At 36.1% G+C, this 19,626-nt stretch overlaps 1 protein-coding gene and 1 pseudogene across 1 annotated transcript in view; both read left to right on the top strand.

Annotated features, from left to right (window-relative positions):
- LOC109267758 (cadherin-10) overlaps positions 1–3,004 on the top strand; it is a 179,327-nt gene extending 176,323 nt beyond the window's left edge. Inside the window, exon 14 of the transcript XR_008423673.1 lies at positions 2,531–3,004. The gene's annotated coding sequence lies outside the window, so the exon portion shown is untranslated. The remainder of the gene's footprint in view (positions 1–2,530) is intronic.
- LOC128778372 (heterogeneous nuclear ribonucleoprotein A1-like) lies at positions 265–18,526 on the top strand (annotated as a pseudogene).
- Positions 18,527–19,626: the final 1,100 nt, after the last annotated feature.

The following is a 19,626-nucleotide window of genomic DNA, read 5'->3' as shown; positions in this document are numbered from 1 at the left end:
ATGTCAGTGGGCAAGAGGCTGAGCATGGGAGATGCTACATCCTCCTATTATCTAGAAAAGCCCTTGACACCAAATTAACTCTTTCCCGATGGCACCCCATTCCTTTTTAACAGTGAGACCTCAGTAGCCATGCTGAGGCTATTGGTTTGCATCCCTGACCCAAGGCGGTTGGGGACTTGTGTGAAGCAGTATGAACTGTGAGACTGATAGTGCCTCTGTCTGTAAAGAGTCCAGTGGGCTGTCAAACTTTGTTGTTTGAGTGATATGTACCTGGCTGCTATCTGGAGAAGGCGTTTCATCCAGAACCTCGTGGGCAACCAGATAGAACCATGTTTAGTCCCCATGAGGTGGAGTCACACCTGTGGCTCAACTCAGAAGTCTGAGCCCCGAGGGAGTCAAGGCAGGGCCTGCTGTAAGGCTTGCGCGGCCAGCTGCAAGGAAGTTTATTGAGGTTCTCACCAATGGAAAGACACTGATTTGCAACTAAAACCACAAGTAGACTTTAAAAAAAATGTTTATTAATTTATTTTGAGAGAGAGAGAGAACACAGGGGAGGGGCAGAGAGAGAATCACAAGCAGATTCTGCGCTGTCAGCACAGAGTCCAACGTGGGGCTTGAACTCAGGAGTGTTGAGATTATGACCGAAGCAGAAACCAAGAGTTGGATGATCAACCAACTGAGCCACCCAGGCACCCCAAGAGCATGAGTAGACTTAGGTGGAATGAGAAAATGTGTAATGTATTGCTTCTCAAAAGTGAAGAGATCTAACATGTGCTGTGCCCACCGCAAAGCTTGTGAGTTGATATTTTACAAGGAGGAGAACTTTGACGCCCTCAGGTGAATGCTAACCCCTTGAGGTCAGCTAACTTCAGTGGCTGCTCCTTTGATCTTACGCAGGACAGAGGCCCATCCTCTCTACTATAAATAGTGTTAGCAGCTGTAAATCTGGGAGAGCATCCTCAGAAATCCCACAGAGTGGAATGTCTCCAGAAGCTAGCTTGACTTGAAGTCAGATTTTCCTCCCCAGCATGTCCCAATTGACCTCCCTGGAATTGGGGAGGCAAGATTTTAGGACTGGCCCCTAGGCCTTGAGAATGTAGAACTGGAACTTTGGCACATTGTTCTGCTGTCACACTGAGGAGTACCTACTCCTTCCATGGGCATTATAGATTTAGTAAGAAGCTTTATAACTTCCTCATAAGTTCTAGGGGAGCTGGCACTAGGTGTTTCAGCCATTTGTATTCAGCTATTAGACCTTGTGACACCAGGGATGGGACCTGTGATATTCATGCGGTCGGGAGATGAGGTATGACAGCAAGGTATGCAGTGAGAGAGAGACCATGTGCCCCAGCCACTCTCGCCTTTGTCAGGGGCCCTGCCTTCCTGAGTAGTGAGGGTGTCCCAACCATACTGGTTAGAACTCAGAGTCTTGGTGGAGTTCCCAAACACAATGGCCAGGGAAGGGGAATCTCCCTCTCTGTCTTCTAAGAGCTCTGCCTGGCACCTTTTCACAGTAGCCCACGCTTGGGCTGGGGTTGGCATTCTCATGTCCTGGCATTAACTAGTGCACCAGGACCCTGCAAAAATCTTAGTCAATTCTCATAACAGACAGCAGCTGGGTTTGTGCTTAGAGTCAGGAAATATACCCAAGACCTAACAATGTTTTGGGAATTTTACTCCACAAGGTGTTAATAGGTGGAAAGCACATTCTTGGCCCCTCTAACTGGCTCCAATGATCACTACTCTGAGATTCAGGAGGATTCTTGTGCCTTTTTTCAGAACTTGTATTTGGGGATGAGAGTACAATGTAAAACCCTGCACAGTTGGTGCAAAGCAGCCAAAAATAGCACAACTGAAGGCCAGCAAGCACTGGATCCTTCTCATATAGAATTACCCACCTGGGAGCATCAGTCAGAAAACCATTTGCATCTGAAAGGCATTCTCTGGGGTCTATAGCAAATGTGACTCAATCTGCCCAGTTCTGTTGGTGAAATCAATCATTGTGACTTTGTTAAATTAGCATTTGTTGAGTAAAGTGTCCAATGGTGAGTCAGGGAACAACAAGGGAAAGTGAAATAAAGTTCAATTTACGGGTCCTGCAGGAGGTACACATTACACCTTGAGGGCCCATAAAAGGGTAAGAGAGGGTATAGGCAGGAGTGGCTCAGTACCTGGGGCACAGGCTTTTATCAGGGTCCACAGGGGAAGTGCTTTGTGGTTCCTGGTCTAAGGCCAGATTGGTCAATTTAGATTGAAGGAGTCAGGTCTTAGTAAGTTTATTAGATGTCCAGTATATGTTGACACAGAAAGGGAAGACCCCGGGAGGACGGAAAAATATTTATCACAAGGTAGTTGGGGGAGTCATATCAGGAACTTGCATGCACTTGTGCCTTATGGGAGAGGCTAATGTCGGTTCAAGTCCCCTGCAGACTGCTTGGTCACACAAACTGGTTGCCAAGGCAGCAGTATTATGGAGTAGTTTAAACTCTCAACAATGGAAGTCCTTGAATTCTCATCTCTTCTGTTTCAGGTCACTACACAATCCTTAGCCTGCAATTGTCTGTCGTGATTTGCAAGCATTCCGAATATGGTGCTTAATGGGAGGTAGATCTGGAAAAAGAAGAAGGAAGACACTGACATACTTTGCTTTACATATTGCTGGTAGCTAATTATCCATATGAGCTCCAGAACTGTCCCATTCTTACTCTGCCATATGGCATCGGCTGTGCTTGCTTGTCTTAGTGAGCCAACAGTAGGGTAAGATGCCTCTTGTCAACTTGCAAAGAAACAACAATACAGGTAATATCATTTCTCCAGCCGGTTCTGTCATAATGTGTGCCCTCTTGTCTTCTCCCACACAAGGGCAGTGGCTGCTCCAGTGTTGGGTTCTATTCCTTCCATTCCTCCCACATAGGCTTCTCATATATTCTCACAAAGTTATCAGCATTCAGTGGTATTATTAAGGCCAGTTCCATCAATCTCACATTCTGTCATGGGAGCTGATATGTGTTTTTCCTTTGGTCAAAGCTTGCTCGTTGGCTTAAGTCTTTCTTAACATTCTACCATCTTATATCTTGGTTCATAGTGTCTCAATTATTTTAAAAAAGTGTATTTGAAATTATAGGGAAAGAACAAGATTAAAGGAAACGTTAGTTAATACTTGCTCTTTTGTTTTTTGCCGATGGAGAGAAAAAAGAAGCAAAGGCATATTTACTTACCAAGGTTTTAAGTGTGTTTTTGATTTAGACTGTAATTATTTAGAATATTTAGGACAAGGAAGAAAAAAAAAAACCCACATTATTCTGTTATAATAAAGAGAAAGAAACTCCTTGCTTTTTTGAAAATAATAATGTACAAACCAAATTTATCTCCTTAAAATAATCTGCATGAATCACCAACATATTAAAAATAAGCTTTACCTAGGTGTGGAGGAATAATGACTATAATATATAAATATATAAACATGTTTTTTAAGATGTAGTTGAATATATTGATATTCACATAAACTTTTCAACATGTGGTTGAATGAAGAAGATCAGGCTTTAAAATGTACTAAAATATATATTGAATTCTCTTGTTCATTTTTAACTATCTTTTTAACATTTACTGATGTATTCTGGGAGACATATTACCTATGTTACATATACACACACACCTGTATATATGTAGACACTTTCATACCAAAATATATATATATATATATATATATATATATATATATGCATATCCTCTTATATTGCTGTTATGTGTATACATATAAAACTGTTTTATAACTACTTGTAATTATATATTTATATAATTATATAGATATCATAATGTGGTTTTATATATAATAATTCCTTATCACAGTTTTTTGGTATAGATCAGTAGTCACGAGTTAAAATATCTTGCTTTCAGGTGGACTGTTTTCTTTTTTAATAAGGTGTGTTCTACGTATAGGACTTTGGGAGGGGGGCTCGCCAAATATGTGAAATATGTAATCTTCACCCCAGTTAACCTGTAGAACATTTTCATCACTGCTGTATACTTATCAGGTCATATGCCAGTGAATCCATACTCCCCAGTCCTCCAGTGCAAAACACATTTCTGACTTCTGTCACCATTACTTAGTTCTGCCTGTCGAGAGTTTAATATAAATGGAATCGTGCAATATGTATCATCTTGTGAGTGGCCTCTTTCCCTTACCACAAAATTTTGAAACTCATTCCTGTCACTGCATGCATCAGTTGGTCCATTTTATTACTAGATATGAACTGCATGAATGCCTCAGTTTCTTTACCCATTAATGGATAAAGACATTACTGGATATTAATGTCATTTTTCCCTTTTGATTACAATGAATGAAGCTTTTATGAATATTCTCTTGGGAGTAACTGCTGAGTCATATATTTAGTGGGTTGGAATTGATAGGTCATACACAGTAAAGGTCTTGTTTATAAGAAACTGCCGAACTATGTTCTGAAGTGACTGTAACATCTTATAGTCCCAGAAGAAATGTATCTGAAATTCAACAGCACCCATACTCACTAACATTTGATAATATCAGGCTTTAATATTAGTCATGAAAGTGAAGTACTTTTTCGTGGTGGTTTTAATTTGCATCCCTCATGAGCACCCTTTCATGGGATTCAGAAGTCTCTTGCACATTTTATAAACTGTAGTCCTTATTATTGAATTGTTAGATATACGCATACATATACACACATGCAAACACAGATATAGATAATTCTGGATACAAGTTTTGACAACCTCACATCTATTTAGTTTTCTGCCAATTTTTGGATTACCTTTTCATTTTATTAGTATGTATTTTGAGGAGTAGAAATGTATAAATTTTATAAAGTCTAGTTTATCCATGATTTATTCCATATTTAATAATCTTAGTATTTTTAAAAGAAATCTTGACCTACTTAGAGGTTGCAAAGATATCATCCTAAGTTTTCTTCTGAAGCTTTATAGTTTGAACTCTTATATTCAGTTCAATTATCCTTTTCAATTTAATTTTTATCAATCATTTGAGGTAGGGACATTGATTCATTTCCCCTCATGCACATTTTCAGTTGTTTTAGAACATTTATTGAAGAGAAAAGCCTTTCCCCAGTTAATTACCATGGTGCTTGAATTAAAATTTAATTGATTATATCTGTTTATGTCTATTTCTGGACTCTCTATGATGTTCTATTGATCTATTTGCCCACCACTGCATTTTCCTAATTATTTATACTAACTATGGTATTAAAATTAAGTAGTGTAAGTCTTCTGTTTTGGTCCTCTGCATTTGTGTGTCCATTTTAAAATCAATTTGTCAATTTCTATAAGAAAGCCTCTTGGATTATTTACAGGGATGGACCTTGAATTTGTATATTATTTTTGAGAGGACTTGTGTATTAACAGTATTTACATTGTGTATTAACAGTATTTAAATCCTTTAAATTTATGACATAAACTATCTCTCCATTTATCTAGACCTTCTTTAATTTCTCTCTGCTCTATTTTAAAATTTTCATTCTAGTGGGCTTACCGTTATTATATATACATATATATGAATTTTAAAAATTATTGTGAATGGTGGTGTTTTTAAATGGTAATTTCCAATAGTTTACTAGTATACTAAAATATAATCAAGTCATTCAGATTGATTTGAACCCTATGATCATGCTAAATTCATTTATTAGTAATCTTAGAGCTTTTCCTGATTAACTAGTATTTTATATAAAAACAATCATGTTTTCTGCAAAACAAATTTTTTTTTTCTTCTGTTCTTGTCAGAACTAATTTTTTTCTTTCCTTTTTGCATTGGCTAAGAACTCCAGCACAATACTGAATAGTAGTGAGAGCAGACAGACATCCTTGCTTTGTTCTCAATCAGCTTAATTTGTAGTCTGTTTACTAAGTATTATGTTAGCTATAGATTTTTCATGGAATATTTTATCATGTTAAAGATGTTTACTTCTATAACTAAGTCACTGAAGGTGTTTATTATGACTGGTTTTTAGATTTTGTTAAATGCCTTTTCTACATCTATTAAGATGATCATATAGATTTTATTCTTTATTCTCTTAATGAGGTAAGTTACACCGATTGATTTTGAGTGTTGAACACATTATTCTAAGTTATTTACAGTTATCAACTCATTAAATCCTCATACCATCTCAGTGAAAGAGGTACTGTTAATTTACCCAAGGTCACTGAGATAATAATTTGTCAAAATAAGATTTGACACTGTAAATTTCACACCTGAATCTATGCTGTAACCACTACTGTATTTAACAATCTTTTCTAATCAGTCAAATGCATACCATCATTTTTTACTCTCATAGAAAATACATACAATTCAAATCTATATTACAATAAATTTGTGTAAGCATTCTGAAATTTCAAATGATGCAACAGCTCTTTCTAAAATCTCCTCTAGGTTTGAGTATTTGGGGACTCTCTAGGCCCTCCTCTATTACCTCTTAAGCAAGAAAAAACAAATGTTTCGTCTTGGCAGATATCCTTGTTTCTGTCAGTGTCACTTGGTGTAATGACGAGGAAAACAATAATATTTAAAGACTCGCTGTCAGTTTGGCAAGCATTTAAACATGTGAATACATTTTTAAAATTTAATGATGATAATTTTTTCAATGTGAAAAGTTAAAAATTGTAACAAGTTAGCCCTCCTGAACACTTTCACTGAATTTTTTAGTTCCTCGGGCCAGTTATCTACTGCAGTATGTGAACTCATTTTTTTCTTTTCGATAATAGTAATGTCAAAAATTGCACAAGATTAGAAAAAGTATATATAAAATTGAAACAAATAACTACATTTGTATTTACATACTAGATGAAATAATGTTTTAAGTTCTTCTTATATTAATCTTAACCATTAAGGGATATTAACTGCATTAAAATGCAGTAATTTTAATTGTTTTTAAAGTATAGTTACAAGATATTTATTTCTGTAATAAATGATACTTGACTTTCTGTAGGATGCTATTTCAAAGTATAATAATATGCATTATTTTATTTGATCTCTATTATTCCTATAACTGGTAGATTCTGTTTCATACTTATTATACTAACCATATTTCAAAGGCACTGCCTTCTACTGATTTTGAAGTTTTATTCCCCTACAGATTCCTTTTCCCAAGTAATTTTTATCAATCCTTAATCCATAACGATGAGTTGCAAATCAACTGATTCTTGGACATCACTACGTGCTGGTCTCAACTCCTTAAGAATTTTGTTCAAAGGTCATGGTTTCAAAGACGGGATAAAACTGTGACCAGTCCCCTCCTCCAGTCAAATTCCCGACCCCTGATGATTTCTGCCATCTCTGCAGCTGTTTCTAACAGGAAGCACCCTGTGTGAGGGCACTGTGCTGTTGTTCCCAGTCTGCCAAATACTGCTTCAGTGTTGAGGGTAGGAAGTCTCTCTTCCCATGTGGTGCTCAGACAGGCCCTTTGTGCCAAAATAGATCAGGGCCCCCACATGAGAAACTCTAAGCAACCTATAATTTAATTCATTTGTATGCAGCCATAGACTAGTGTGGCTGAGTCCAGAAAGAAGATGTAAGTGAACTATAATATATATTCCATAAAACATGCTTTCCTCAATTACTCAGGTGTGGTATTTGGCATGAGTTACCATCATATACCATAACCTTTCTCAGGTAAGTTGACCCTTACAAGGACATTTGCCCTCTTTTCCTAGATTTCGTTTCATTTGGGATCTATTTAATATATGCTTAAAAAAATAAGTTTTCTGGTAGAATAGAGAAAAAAATGCCTAGTTTTATATGCAGATTGTGAGAATTTCATTAAAAAAAAATATAACTGGGCTCCATTTAAATAGTGTATAAGAGTCCTCCTAGCAAGCAAAAGTGGTAAAAGCCTGATCCAAAATGGTATCGCTACTTTAGAAGACAGTTTGGTCTTTCCTTATAAAATAAATTTACTTTTACCATCCTGAAATCATGCACTGGGTATTGATCCAAGTATGCTGAAACATATGTCCATACAAAAACCCCAAATTGCCAAAACTTGTAAACAAGTAAGATGTCCTTCAGTAGATGGATGTATAAGTAAGTATGGCTCAGCACTAAAAAGAAATGAACCATCATGTCATGAAAAAAAACAGACAATCTCTAAATGCACACTAGTAAGGGAAAGAAGCCAATGTGAAAAGGCTGCATAACATATGATTCCAACTATATGACATTCTGGAGAAGACAAAACGATGGAGGTGTATAAAGGTCAGTGGATGCCAGGGATTGCGATAGAAAGGAAAGGCTGAATAGGTGGAGAACAGAGGACTTTTTGTGTGGTCAAAGTATTCTGTATGACACTATAATGGTGAATACTTGTCATTAGACCTTTGTCACAACCCATAGAATGTACAAAACCAGGAGTTGACTCAATGTAATCTAAGGATCTGGGGCAATTATGATGTGCCAGTGTAGTGTTATTGATTATAACAAATGTCCCATTCTAGTCAGGGGGTACAGATAGTGGGGAGAGGCTGTCCCGTGTGGGACAGAAGGGTAAATGGGAATTCTGTACTCCACTCAATTTTGTTGTAAACTTAAAACTTCTTTAAAAAATAAAGTCTATTTCTTTAAAGTGCTAAAGCCATTTCAGCCAGAGAAGGTATCTTATCTGAATCAAATACACATTAAGTGGTGGCTCAGCATGTGAGGTGTCTGATAGACCAAACTCTCAGCAGTACCGTATCATCACTGGAAATGTAACAAGGTAGAGACAATGGATTTTGCTAGTATTTTGTAGAATGAAATACTACACATACTAGGTTAAATCACATAACATTGGCAAAATCTGACATTTTTGACTAAGAAAACACTATTAATTTTATATGGCTCAATCTGACACTGGAAAGTTAACTCTGATTTGTATTTTCTACTGGAGGGTGAAGCACCAATGCGATTTCTTAGGTAGGTGCTGAATAAGAAGAGTCAAAAAAAGGGTGTGTCCAGTGGACTGTTATATGTTTTTCTGAGGAAGTTTGTTGTTGTTGTTGTTTTTGTTGTTGTTGTCTTTTCTTCAAGAAGTGTATGAGAAACCTAAAGACAGGATGAAATACTTAGAAAACAAGAGGGAAGGTGAGTTTTAGTAATGGTACCAAGAGTCCACTTGCTCAACATTTAGTATCCATAATCAATATGTATTGAAGAAATATCTGGAGACTATCTTTCTGAAGAAGCATCCATGTGTGTACACTAGTGTGATTAGATGTTTCAGTTGAGATCTATGCAAAATCAAGGATTTAGAAAGAGATTTAGAAAGGATTTAGAAAGATTCATTGGAAAATGAGATCAGATTTGCATTTTATGAAAAAAAATATCTGTTGTGAAATAAATCCATTATGGGGCACATTAAACAAGGCAATGACCACCAAAATGAATACAATGGGCCAGTCAGGAAACAGTAGATGTATAAACAAACAGTGATAGTGAAAAATAGACAGTGAAGGAAAATTTGAAAACATTTAATATAAAGTGTTAGAAGAAAAAAAAAACAGTTACAACAAACAGATTATGAAAACCTTACTGGATAGTTTAAATGGAGGAAATAGGATTAAAGAGGAAATGAAGACTAAAGTTTTGTGTAGGGAGAGTGAGGGAATATTGTTGCCATTCCCTGAGGAAAGGAAACAAAGAATCAAATAAAGAAACACATTTTCAAATAACAACATCTTTATTAAAGCAACAAATTATGTAAAAAAAAAAAGTACAGTGTTCAGGGTATTGAAAGATAAATATGGGTTTACAACATGAACAAGAGGTAAAACACTGGAAAAAAATAATAAAGTGAGAAATATATATACTCTGTCAGTTAACATTCCATGAAAGGTAGTTCACAGGTAAGAATAAACCTATAGATGTCTAACAAAACAACAAAAAATGACGTCACTTTATAGAAATACTGAAGGGAGTTCTAACATTTGGAACATAGACATGTTCACATCTCAAACCTGAAGAAACCATGACCCAGAGCATGTACAGCATATAATTACTGCAAAAGCAGGAGTGGCATTAGAGTGTGCCAAGCTAAGTCAATGCTCCTAAGATGGAGCGATGGCCTTGGAAACATTTGTTGTCAAGGTTACTAATGGTGGAGATACACTTGGAATGGCTAGACCATTTGAGTTCTTCCCATTTTGCTCAGAACTCACTGTAGTGGTACTTGATCTAGAGCTGGAGCAGTGTCATTCCTGAGAATGAAGAGATTAGAGAAATGTTCTTAGAAGCTAATTATGCCCAGAAGGGGATGAACAGTTCATATCCAGAGGACATGACCTTGGCACATACTTCTCAGTAGGAGCAGTACATGCTGTCCATCTTGTATAACATCTAGGAACAGACTACAGCAAATTAGAACTAGAATAGGATTTCCAAGTATTACTACTACGACTACTGCTGCTACTATTAATAATAATGATAGTGATTAAACAAAAGTCACCCAATATTAGAAAAAAAAACTTTTATAATGAGACTAAAGCAACAAAGTAAAACAATACAATTAAACAAGAAACATGGGAAACAGAAGATTTTAGAAAAGATATAATAAAGAATCTTCAAAGATATGTATTTGGAAATTACCTATCTAAAAAAGATTCAACCTATGAATTTGTAGATTAAATTTTTATTTTAGAATCATGTAAATTATGATTATTTATAGCATATTGTCCGTTTAAACTATTTGTCTTCTTTTAAAGCAGGCATTTGTAAAATCCTTTTATAAAGTAGTTGCCTTTACTTTATAGTTTTTTGAAGCCTCTTTTCAGTTAGAAACATGTCTAAGCATTTTGAAAATAATGTGCATTGCATAAGAAAGAAATGGACCTCTTTTGGAATATAATATCAAGACATTCAACAAATCTTGAATTTGAACTTTTATTTTCTTTTAAGACTGCATATCTTTAGTTAAAATGAACAAAATCTTATAGCTCATGCCACAGAGTTTTTAATGTGAAGTTGTCCAAAGGTGTAAGAATGGAATTAAGTTTTATATTGGCACCTAAATTCTGTCTTTATTGACTGAGAATATAAAGTCCACATTCCAGCTTGCATGTGCATTCCAACTTGATTATATTAATTTCTCTCTTGCTACGTGTAAGTTCCTTGAGAATAGGTACCATTTTTTAATTTAAGTTTTCTTCACAGAAATTGTATAAAGGACCTTTGTATAGTAGACATTCCAACAATGTCTTATGAATAAATAGAAAAATATATTGTTTACAAACTTCCTTAAAATATTTTCTGGGTGAACAATACAACATCTTCTACAAATGAGTCTTTAAGAGAGTAATTACAACATTACTGTGTTAATTTGTTACACAAAACCAATTTTTTAAAGAAATAGTGTTCTAATCCCATCAACTGTAAAACCAGTGCCAATTGGAAAGTGTTCAGGAAGCAGGCCACTTCAACATTTTCAAAGAGAAAATAGCAGAAAATTTCTTCTTTCTCACACTACTCTTTCTCGTCTTAATTCTTTCCACATATGTGAAGATATCAAGGAAGGTTTTTTTCTTTTCTTTTTTTTTTTCTTTTTTTTTTTTTTTTTTTTTTTGTTAATTACTAGGAGATTGTCTGACACCTAGTGGGCACTCAGTAAATGTTTGTTGAATTATTACAAGAAAGAAAGTTGAGAAATACAAGAGAGAAAGAAATGAGGGCAACATCATTATGTAAAGCATCTTAAAATGCCTTAAACTATAGATGTGATAGGGAGAAAGGGCTGGCATCTTAGAAACTTCCTGGAGGCACTCTTTGAGAACACTCTAGAGGCTAAAACAAATCTGAATTTTTAAAACTAAGAGAAGATTCAGAATAAGACACACTAATCCAAATATGCACATTCATTTTAAGACTAGGATACATTTATAGAAAAAATATATATTTAGGATTGAATAAAATAACCTCATTATAATTTGTGATTTATCCACATAACTTAATGATTCAATATAATAAAGAAAATGTAAAGTTTTGATTGAACAGAATATATTTTATATTTCACAGACTGTTATTGAGTTAGTAATTCTATGTTTATTTAGAGGCTTAAAATTAAGAATATTTACACTACACAAAGAATTAGTAAAAGAATAGTGAATAAAGAAGTTAACATTTCACCTAGAACACATTAGGTAAGGGTAACTAGAACAATAAAGTTCTAACATTAGAATATGCTGTATTTAAAAATATCCTTGAGGTGCCTGGGTGGCTCAGTCGGTTAAGCGTCCGACTTCGGCTCAGGTCATGATCTCACGGTCCGTGAGTTCGAGCCCGCGTCAGGCTCTGTGCTGACAGCTCAGAGCCTGGAGCCTGCTTCAGATTCTGTGTCTCCCTCTCTCTCTGACCCTCCCCCGTTCATGCTCTGTCTCTCTCTGTCTCAAAAATAAATAAACATGAAAAAAAAAATTAAAAAAAAATATCCTTTTAGGGGTGCCTGGGTGGCTCAGTCGGTTAAGCTGTGACTGGATCTTAGCTGAGGTCATGACCTCATGGTTCATAGGTTCATTCGAGCCCCACATTGGGCTCTGAGCTTCCAGCCTGGAGCCTGCTTGGAATTCTCTCTCCCTCTCTCGGCCCCATCCTCACTCGTGCTCTCTCTCTTTCTCAAAATAAATAAAGAAACTTAAAAAAATTAAAAAATAAAAAAATCCTTTTATCTACAAATGTATATTTTCTATGCTTCTTTAAAGTTGAGGGTTATAAATAAAGTCATCTGTGCATTTCCATTATTTACTACAATGGAATGATTATTTTTTACAAAAGTTAGTGAGCATTCTATTTCCCTTTCTGGAATGTTATATGCTAGTATTACTCAAATTTAAGGTCTTTATAAAAGATAATCCTATGTATTTACCCATTGTGCTGCTCAAAGTTGCTGCTAATCCATTGATTTTTTGGCCTGAAAACCATATACAGATGCAAAAATGAATCACAAAGTGACTCTGAGAAGAGAGATGTTGTGGTCAGTCATTCATGTGTGCACCAGGTATGTGAACTGCCAAGCACAATTTCACTGGACACCTATGTGCCCCTAAAAGAATCTGACCTGTTTGTGATGTGTCCAATGCTGCAAAGACAGACAGAATTTCAGGGCCTTGAAAGTGAATACATAGTTTGGAAAAAAATCAGAATATAACATATAAATCCACACCTGTTCTTCCTTCCAAATAAATTAATATTCATTACAGTTTGAGCAGAGTATGTACTTCTAAAGTTGCTATAATTAACTAAATTTTAGTTAATAGAATTTGAACAATTTTTGATTATAAAATTTTAAGTTGTAGTACAATGCTATATAACTACATCAAAATATTAGAGAGCCACCTTATTTTCCTGAATTAAAAAATAAAGTATTATATTTATTATTTTATTTTATTATTTATTTTAATTCAGGAAAATAATTCATGGGCTAGATGCCAAAAAAAAAAAAAAAAAGAAAAGAAAAGTACAAAAGACTAGTTTGTTTGCCCATTTCGGTATGAAAGGAAATTAATATATAGATATAGGAATGATATATAATTCGGGGTCAGCATTGAGACAGACCAAACAGAGATATGAATGAGCTCAGGGACAACATTTTACTTTATAGTTATAGTTACACATTATATGACAGTCAACCTATTATCTCATACTTATGCTGACTATTTAAAAGGATCCATAAGTACATCGCAATAATTTATACTCCTGATCAACCATATGCATACTTATATTAATAAAATGAGGAGGCCAATATTTATTCATTCAGTGGTGGCTTATTGTCCAGTGCTGAGGACCAAGCACTCTGTGAGTTGCTAAGCTGGGTCAGACATGGGTCCCCATCTCCAGGAGGTTGCTGTGGAGTGTGACAGCACTAACAAAGCTGTGCCCTATAGAGGCACAAGGAAAGATGACTAAGTGTGCCTGGAAACTCAGAAGACTTCACAAGGAAGACACTAGTCTATCTCAAACTTGAAGGAGGAGTTGGGTGCTGTGTGTGGATAAATGTGGAAAGACATTTCACGCAGCAGAGATGATATTTGGAAAGGAAGGAGGCCAAGGAACAATGCTTTTTTTTTCCATCCAAGATTTTTTTTTTTTTTTTTTTTTTTCACTCAGGGAGGTAACAGGTTGATCTTCGCAGGACTCAAACTTACCTGATTCAAAACAGACCATTTCTTCATCCCCACCATCGCCCCTTCTTGGAATCACTGTACCAGTCACTTAATCATTAAAAATAAACCACAGGAAATAATTTTACTCTCCTTCTGCTTCCTCATTTCCCGCACATAGTCATAGTTTTCACTGGGATCCCTTCTTTCCCATATCTACTCCTATTAGGACATGGGACAGCTGATGGGTGACACATTCTGAATATGAAGTCATATAACCAGGGGTTTGAATGCCAGTTCCAGCTTCCACTATCACTACATCTCCGACATGTTATCCACTACATGTTATACCACTACATCTTCACATGTTATCACCTGAGTGTGCTAAACCTTGGTTTCATTAGCCCTATTGCGACGGTTCATCTTATGTGTCGCCTTGGCAAGGCTATGTGCTCAGTTGTTTGGTCAAACACCAGCCTGGATATTTCTGTGAAGTTACACATATTTTTAGATATGATCAACATTCACAATCAGTAGATACTGAGTAAAGCCTATTATCCTCCATAATGTGAAGGCCGACCAGTTAAAGGCTTTAGGAGCAAAAATTGAGGTTTCTGGAAGGAGAAGGAATTCTGCCAGAAGATTGTAACATAGAAATTCTGTCTGCGTTTCTAGCCTGCCACCTACCCTGCAGATTTTAGAGTTTCTAGCCCCCACAATCACGGGAGTTAATTCCTTAAAATAAGTTTCTCTCTACCTCTTTGCCTCCCTGTCTGTATCTCTGTCCTCTGTTTGTCTCTTTTTATCTCTCTCTCTCTCTCTCTCTCTTTGTGTGTGTGTGTGTGTGTGTGTGTGTGTGTGTGTGTCTAAAATATTGGTTCTGTTTATCTGGTATGGGGTACAAAATTATTTTAGATAATATTTTTGTTTTATTATCAGTATTATTATTCTGTTTTATTCTGTAGACAGAATGGATGAAATACTCCATAAAGAGATTTCCTAGCCTGCAGTGTTTTCCCCTACCACTGAGTTCTCTCCACAGCTGCTGGAATGATCTTCCTATGGAATGAAGCCCTACTAATCATAGTAGCAATAAGAATAATAACAGTATTGATAGTTGAAATTTGAGTACAACTCAGCACTATGTTCACCACATAAATTTTATTATTTTATTTAAACCTGAAAAACCCATAAATGGTACATACGTGTGTACATATTCGTCCACACATTTCAAATATGAAAACCAGGACTTACAGCTATCGAGTAATTTGTCCAAGGTGAAGCAGCTGTTAGGGTGTGGAAGGAGAATGTAAGTCACATTCTGCCTTGTCCCATCACCCACCATTTAACCATACTTCATTCGGTGTCCCTTTCAAATTTAACATTTAGAAGTTCCCCCCCCCGCCCCCGCCCAGCTAAGCCACCTGCCCCATACATACCCTTCCTTTTCTTCAAATAATATTTTTCTCCCTCTGCTTGAAAAATCCATGAACATTAAGATATCTGGGGTTTTTTTTTTTGGTGCCTTTCCCCTATTTCCTACCATACATCTGGCAAACTGTTCCAAATACTGTAGGACTCTGATTAAAAGCAGCTTTTTCTGGGAAAGCTTCCCCAACAGCCAATCTACCTGAAGATGGGGTGTGTCTTCCTCTTCCTCTGTGTTACCAAAGTGACACACACGTACCTCTGTTATAGTATTTCTTATATTCTACCTTGGCTATTTTCACCTACTCCTTTAGAATCTGTAATACATAAAGTCAATACAAGGACGTGACCTATTTAGTTTTCTATTCAATTACCTACCTGAGTATCGGACACTTAGAATGCATAGTTGAGACATGAATGCACAAATGAAGTAAGTTTGGGAACAGATGAGGTAAAAGAAAAAAAAAAAAAGTCTTGCTTTTTTAAATGCCAGCAATGTAGTGATTAAAATTAAATTTTAATAAATTATTTTGAGTATATAGGCTAAGAATGTTGATAATAAGAATTATGTTAGGCAATGTGAAATACAATATAATTTCTTAATTTAATTACATCTGAAGGGTTTTATATCTTCCTGAATTTACAGATTTTGAAAAATAAAAAAAAGAGAACTATTTAATGACTTAAATTGATTAGATATTCTGGAACTTTGGAAATCCACAGGATAAGTATACAAATTTCTACTTAGCTTTGTATCTTTGACCCAGGAGTCAAAAAGGAAAAAAAAATGAAAATTTCTAACTTCAGGCAAAAATAAGCATCCCACTAATTATTATGAGTCAATTATATTACATAAGCATGAAATTCTGATAGCAATGAACTACATTATGCATGCCTAATGATTCCAAAAATGGAAATGGATTTGCACAAATACAAGGACTCTATAGCAGTTATAAAAGAAAATACAAAAATAGATTGCTATCAAACAGAACATCAGCATGTAAAGTGTGACAACTGACTACCTCTTCATGTGGTACAAATTAAAAATCTCTTACATGTGAAAAAACACAAGGATGTTTTAGTATGAATGCACATAGTGATTTGAGATTATTCAGGCAAATAAACTTCTAATTTCCTTTTAACTCCAAGTGATTAGTTAAAACATAAATGCATGGAACAACTAATAATAAAGGAAAGTTCTCTGAGGTGTTGTCAAGAGTGTGCTTCTTTTCTTTAAGTTTTAATTTAAAAAAAATCCCAGATTCAGTCTCTGAAATTTTGCTTTCGTCCCTTGTTAGGCTTAAGGACATACCATGTCCTGAATATGTCTCAGTTTTCTCATCTGTAATATGAAGATGAGAATAATTCTTTTCAGATCTCACAGAGCTGACATAAATGTCGAATATATTAATCCCTATGAAAGTACTTTGAAATGATAAAATACAATGTTGACATTGCTATTATCAACATTTATATTTCTATTTTTTTGACCTATTCTATTTTTTGATCTATATTTTTGACCAAAAGAGATGTGAAATGACCCCAGAGCATAAAGTATAAGGGATGGGGAAATCAAGCAGATAAAATCATTTAGTGACTGTTCCTGGAAAATGTGTTTCTAAACCTGGATCTACAAGTATAATCCATGCTAAATTTTTAGACTAGTACTGTAGAAAGTATACTTGGAGGGGAATTTTTTTTTTTTTTTTTTAAGTTGAGTAAGTCGCTTTCTGCCCCTGGACACTGCTGAGGAAGCATCATTAAAGTCTCCCCTCCCACCACCCTCATATCTAGGTCTGTCTCCCAAAGGGCCTGAACAGCTGTGGAAGCTTTTCATCGGAGGTTTGAGCTTTGAAACAACTGATGAGAATCTGAGGAGCCATTTTGGGCAATGGGGAATGCTTACAGATTGTGTGGGGATGAGAGAGCCAAACACCAAACTCTACAGAGGCTTAGGGTCAGTCACGTATGCCCCTGTGGAGGGGGTGGATGCAGCCATGAATGCAAGGCCATGCAAAGTGGATGGAAGAGGTGTGGAACCAAAGAGAAGAGAATAATTTCAAGAGAAGATTCTCAAAGACCTCATGCCCACTTAACTGTGAAAAATATTTGTGTTGGTGGCATTAAAGAAGACACTGAAGAACACGTCTAAGAGACTATTTTGAACACTATGGGAAAATTGAAGTGATTGAAATCATGACTGACCAAGGCAGCGGCAAAAGGAGAAGCTTGTCTTTTGTAATATTTGATGACCATGACTCTGTAGACAAGACTGTCATTCAGAAATACCATCCTACGAATGGCCACGACTGTGAAGTAAGGAGAGCTCTATCTGAGCAAGAGATGGCTAGTGTTTCATGCAGCCAAAGAGGTCCAAGTGGTTCTGGAAACTTTAGTGGTGGTCGTGGAGGTGGTTTTGGTGGGAATGACAACTTTGGTCATGAAGGAAACTTCAGTGGGCGAGGTGTCTTTGGTGGCAGTTGGGGTGGTGGTAGAAATGGTGGCATTGGGAATGGCTACAATGAATTTGGTAATGATGGAAGCAACTTCGGAGGTGGTGGAAGCTATAATGATTTTGGCAACTGCAACATTCAGTCTTCAAATTTTGGACTCAAGAAAGGAGGAAATTTGGAGGCAGAAGTTCTGACCGTTATGGTGGTGGAGGCCACTACTCTGCCAAACCATGAAACCAAGGTGGCTATGGCTATTTCAGCAGCAGCAGTAGCTATGGCAGTGTCAGAAGGTTTTAATTACTGCCAGGAAACAAAGCTTAGCAGGAGAGGAGAGCCAGAGAAGTGACAGGGAAGCTGCAGGTTACAACAGATTTGTGAACTCAGACAGGCACAGTGGTGGCAGGGCCTAGCTGCTACAAAGACATGTTTTAGACAATACTCATGTGTATGGGCAAAAAACACGAGGACTGTATTTGTGACTAATTGTATAACAGGTTATTTTAGTTTCTGTTCTGTGGAAAGTGTAAAGCATTCCAACAAAGGGTTTTAATGAATTTTTTTTCGCACCCATGCTGTTGATTGCTAAATGTAATCATCTGATTATGATGCTGAATAAATGTTTTTTTTTTTTTTTTTTTTTTTTTTTTTTAATGTGCTGTGTAAAGTTAGTCCACTCTAAAGCCATCTTGGTGAACTACACCAACAGTATGAAGTTAGGATTCCTTCAGGGTGATGCCAGGTTCCAGCTGACATGTATTTGCAACCCGCTTGGGCACAGAAGCCATTGTCTCCACAAACATTGGTGTGGTTGAACTGACAGTTAATGTGTTGTGACCTAGAGTTCACCATTAAAAGGGTCACCCAAGCAAAGTCCTGGAATTTATTTGGTTGTTAATATGATTGTTGGCATATCCTATGCAATATGTCTAAATTGAATTTATGGTATCAGATAAAGCTATAGCTTGGATTAAAGCTTGTGTATCATCCATTATTATGTGTTATGAATAAATGATTTAATATTCTTTTAAAAAAAATAAAGAAGAGTAAGTCATGAACTTCTCAGATTGGCTGATGTAGTCCAATAATAACTAAAGGACTGCATAAAGCTAAGGTGAAACTGAAGCAGTTCATTTTCAAGGCATCTGATAAGGGAGTAAGACTCAGAGACAGAGTGCAAGCCATGAGTGTTGGAGAAAGTCAAGGTCTAAATTCAAGCCTTCTTACCAACTTCAGACACAAGAGCTGGGATTGAGTTTGAGGTCTCAGATGATTCCTGAATAAAGCTGGAGAATGAAAGCACTAAGAAGTAGTTTTTCCTGACATTTTCATTCAGGTTTTTAAAGCACAGACCTATTTATTGAAGGTGAAGAAATAAAGAACTATTTCCTTCAAGTAATCTGTCCATTTCTCCACACTTTTTTTTCATATGCAAGTGATTCTTAAAAATAATCCAGTGGCCTTTGGGAGGCATACGGTTTGGAGTATGTGGGGTAGTGGCTTCTCTTGTACCATTGTATGACTGCCATTGTACCACCCACCCTGGGCATCTGGGAGGAGAAAGACTTGACCTTCATCTGTATGATCTGAAGAAACAGGATGCTATGCACTAAATTGCATCCCCCAACCAAATTCATATGCTAAA

The sequence above is a fragment of the Panthera pardus genome, unplaced genomic scaffold (genome assembly GCF_024362965.1).
Source record: "Panthera pardus isolate Hobbes unplaced genomic scaffold, ASM2436296v1 HiC_scaffold_2, whole genome shotgun sequence".
In the NCBI taxonomy this organism is placed as follows: domain Eukaryota; kingdom Metazoa; phylum Chordata; class Mammalia; order Carnivora; family Felidae; genus Panthera; species Panthera pardus.
This window is presented reverse-complemented; position numbering and strand designations above follow the sequence as displayed.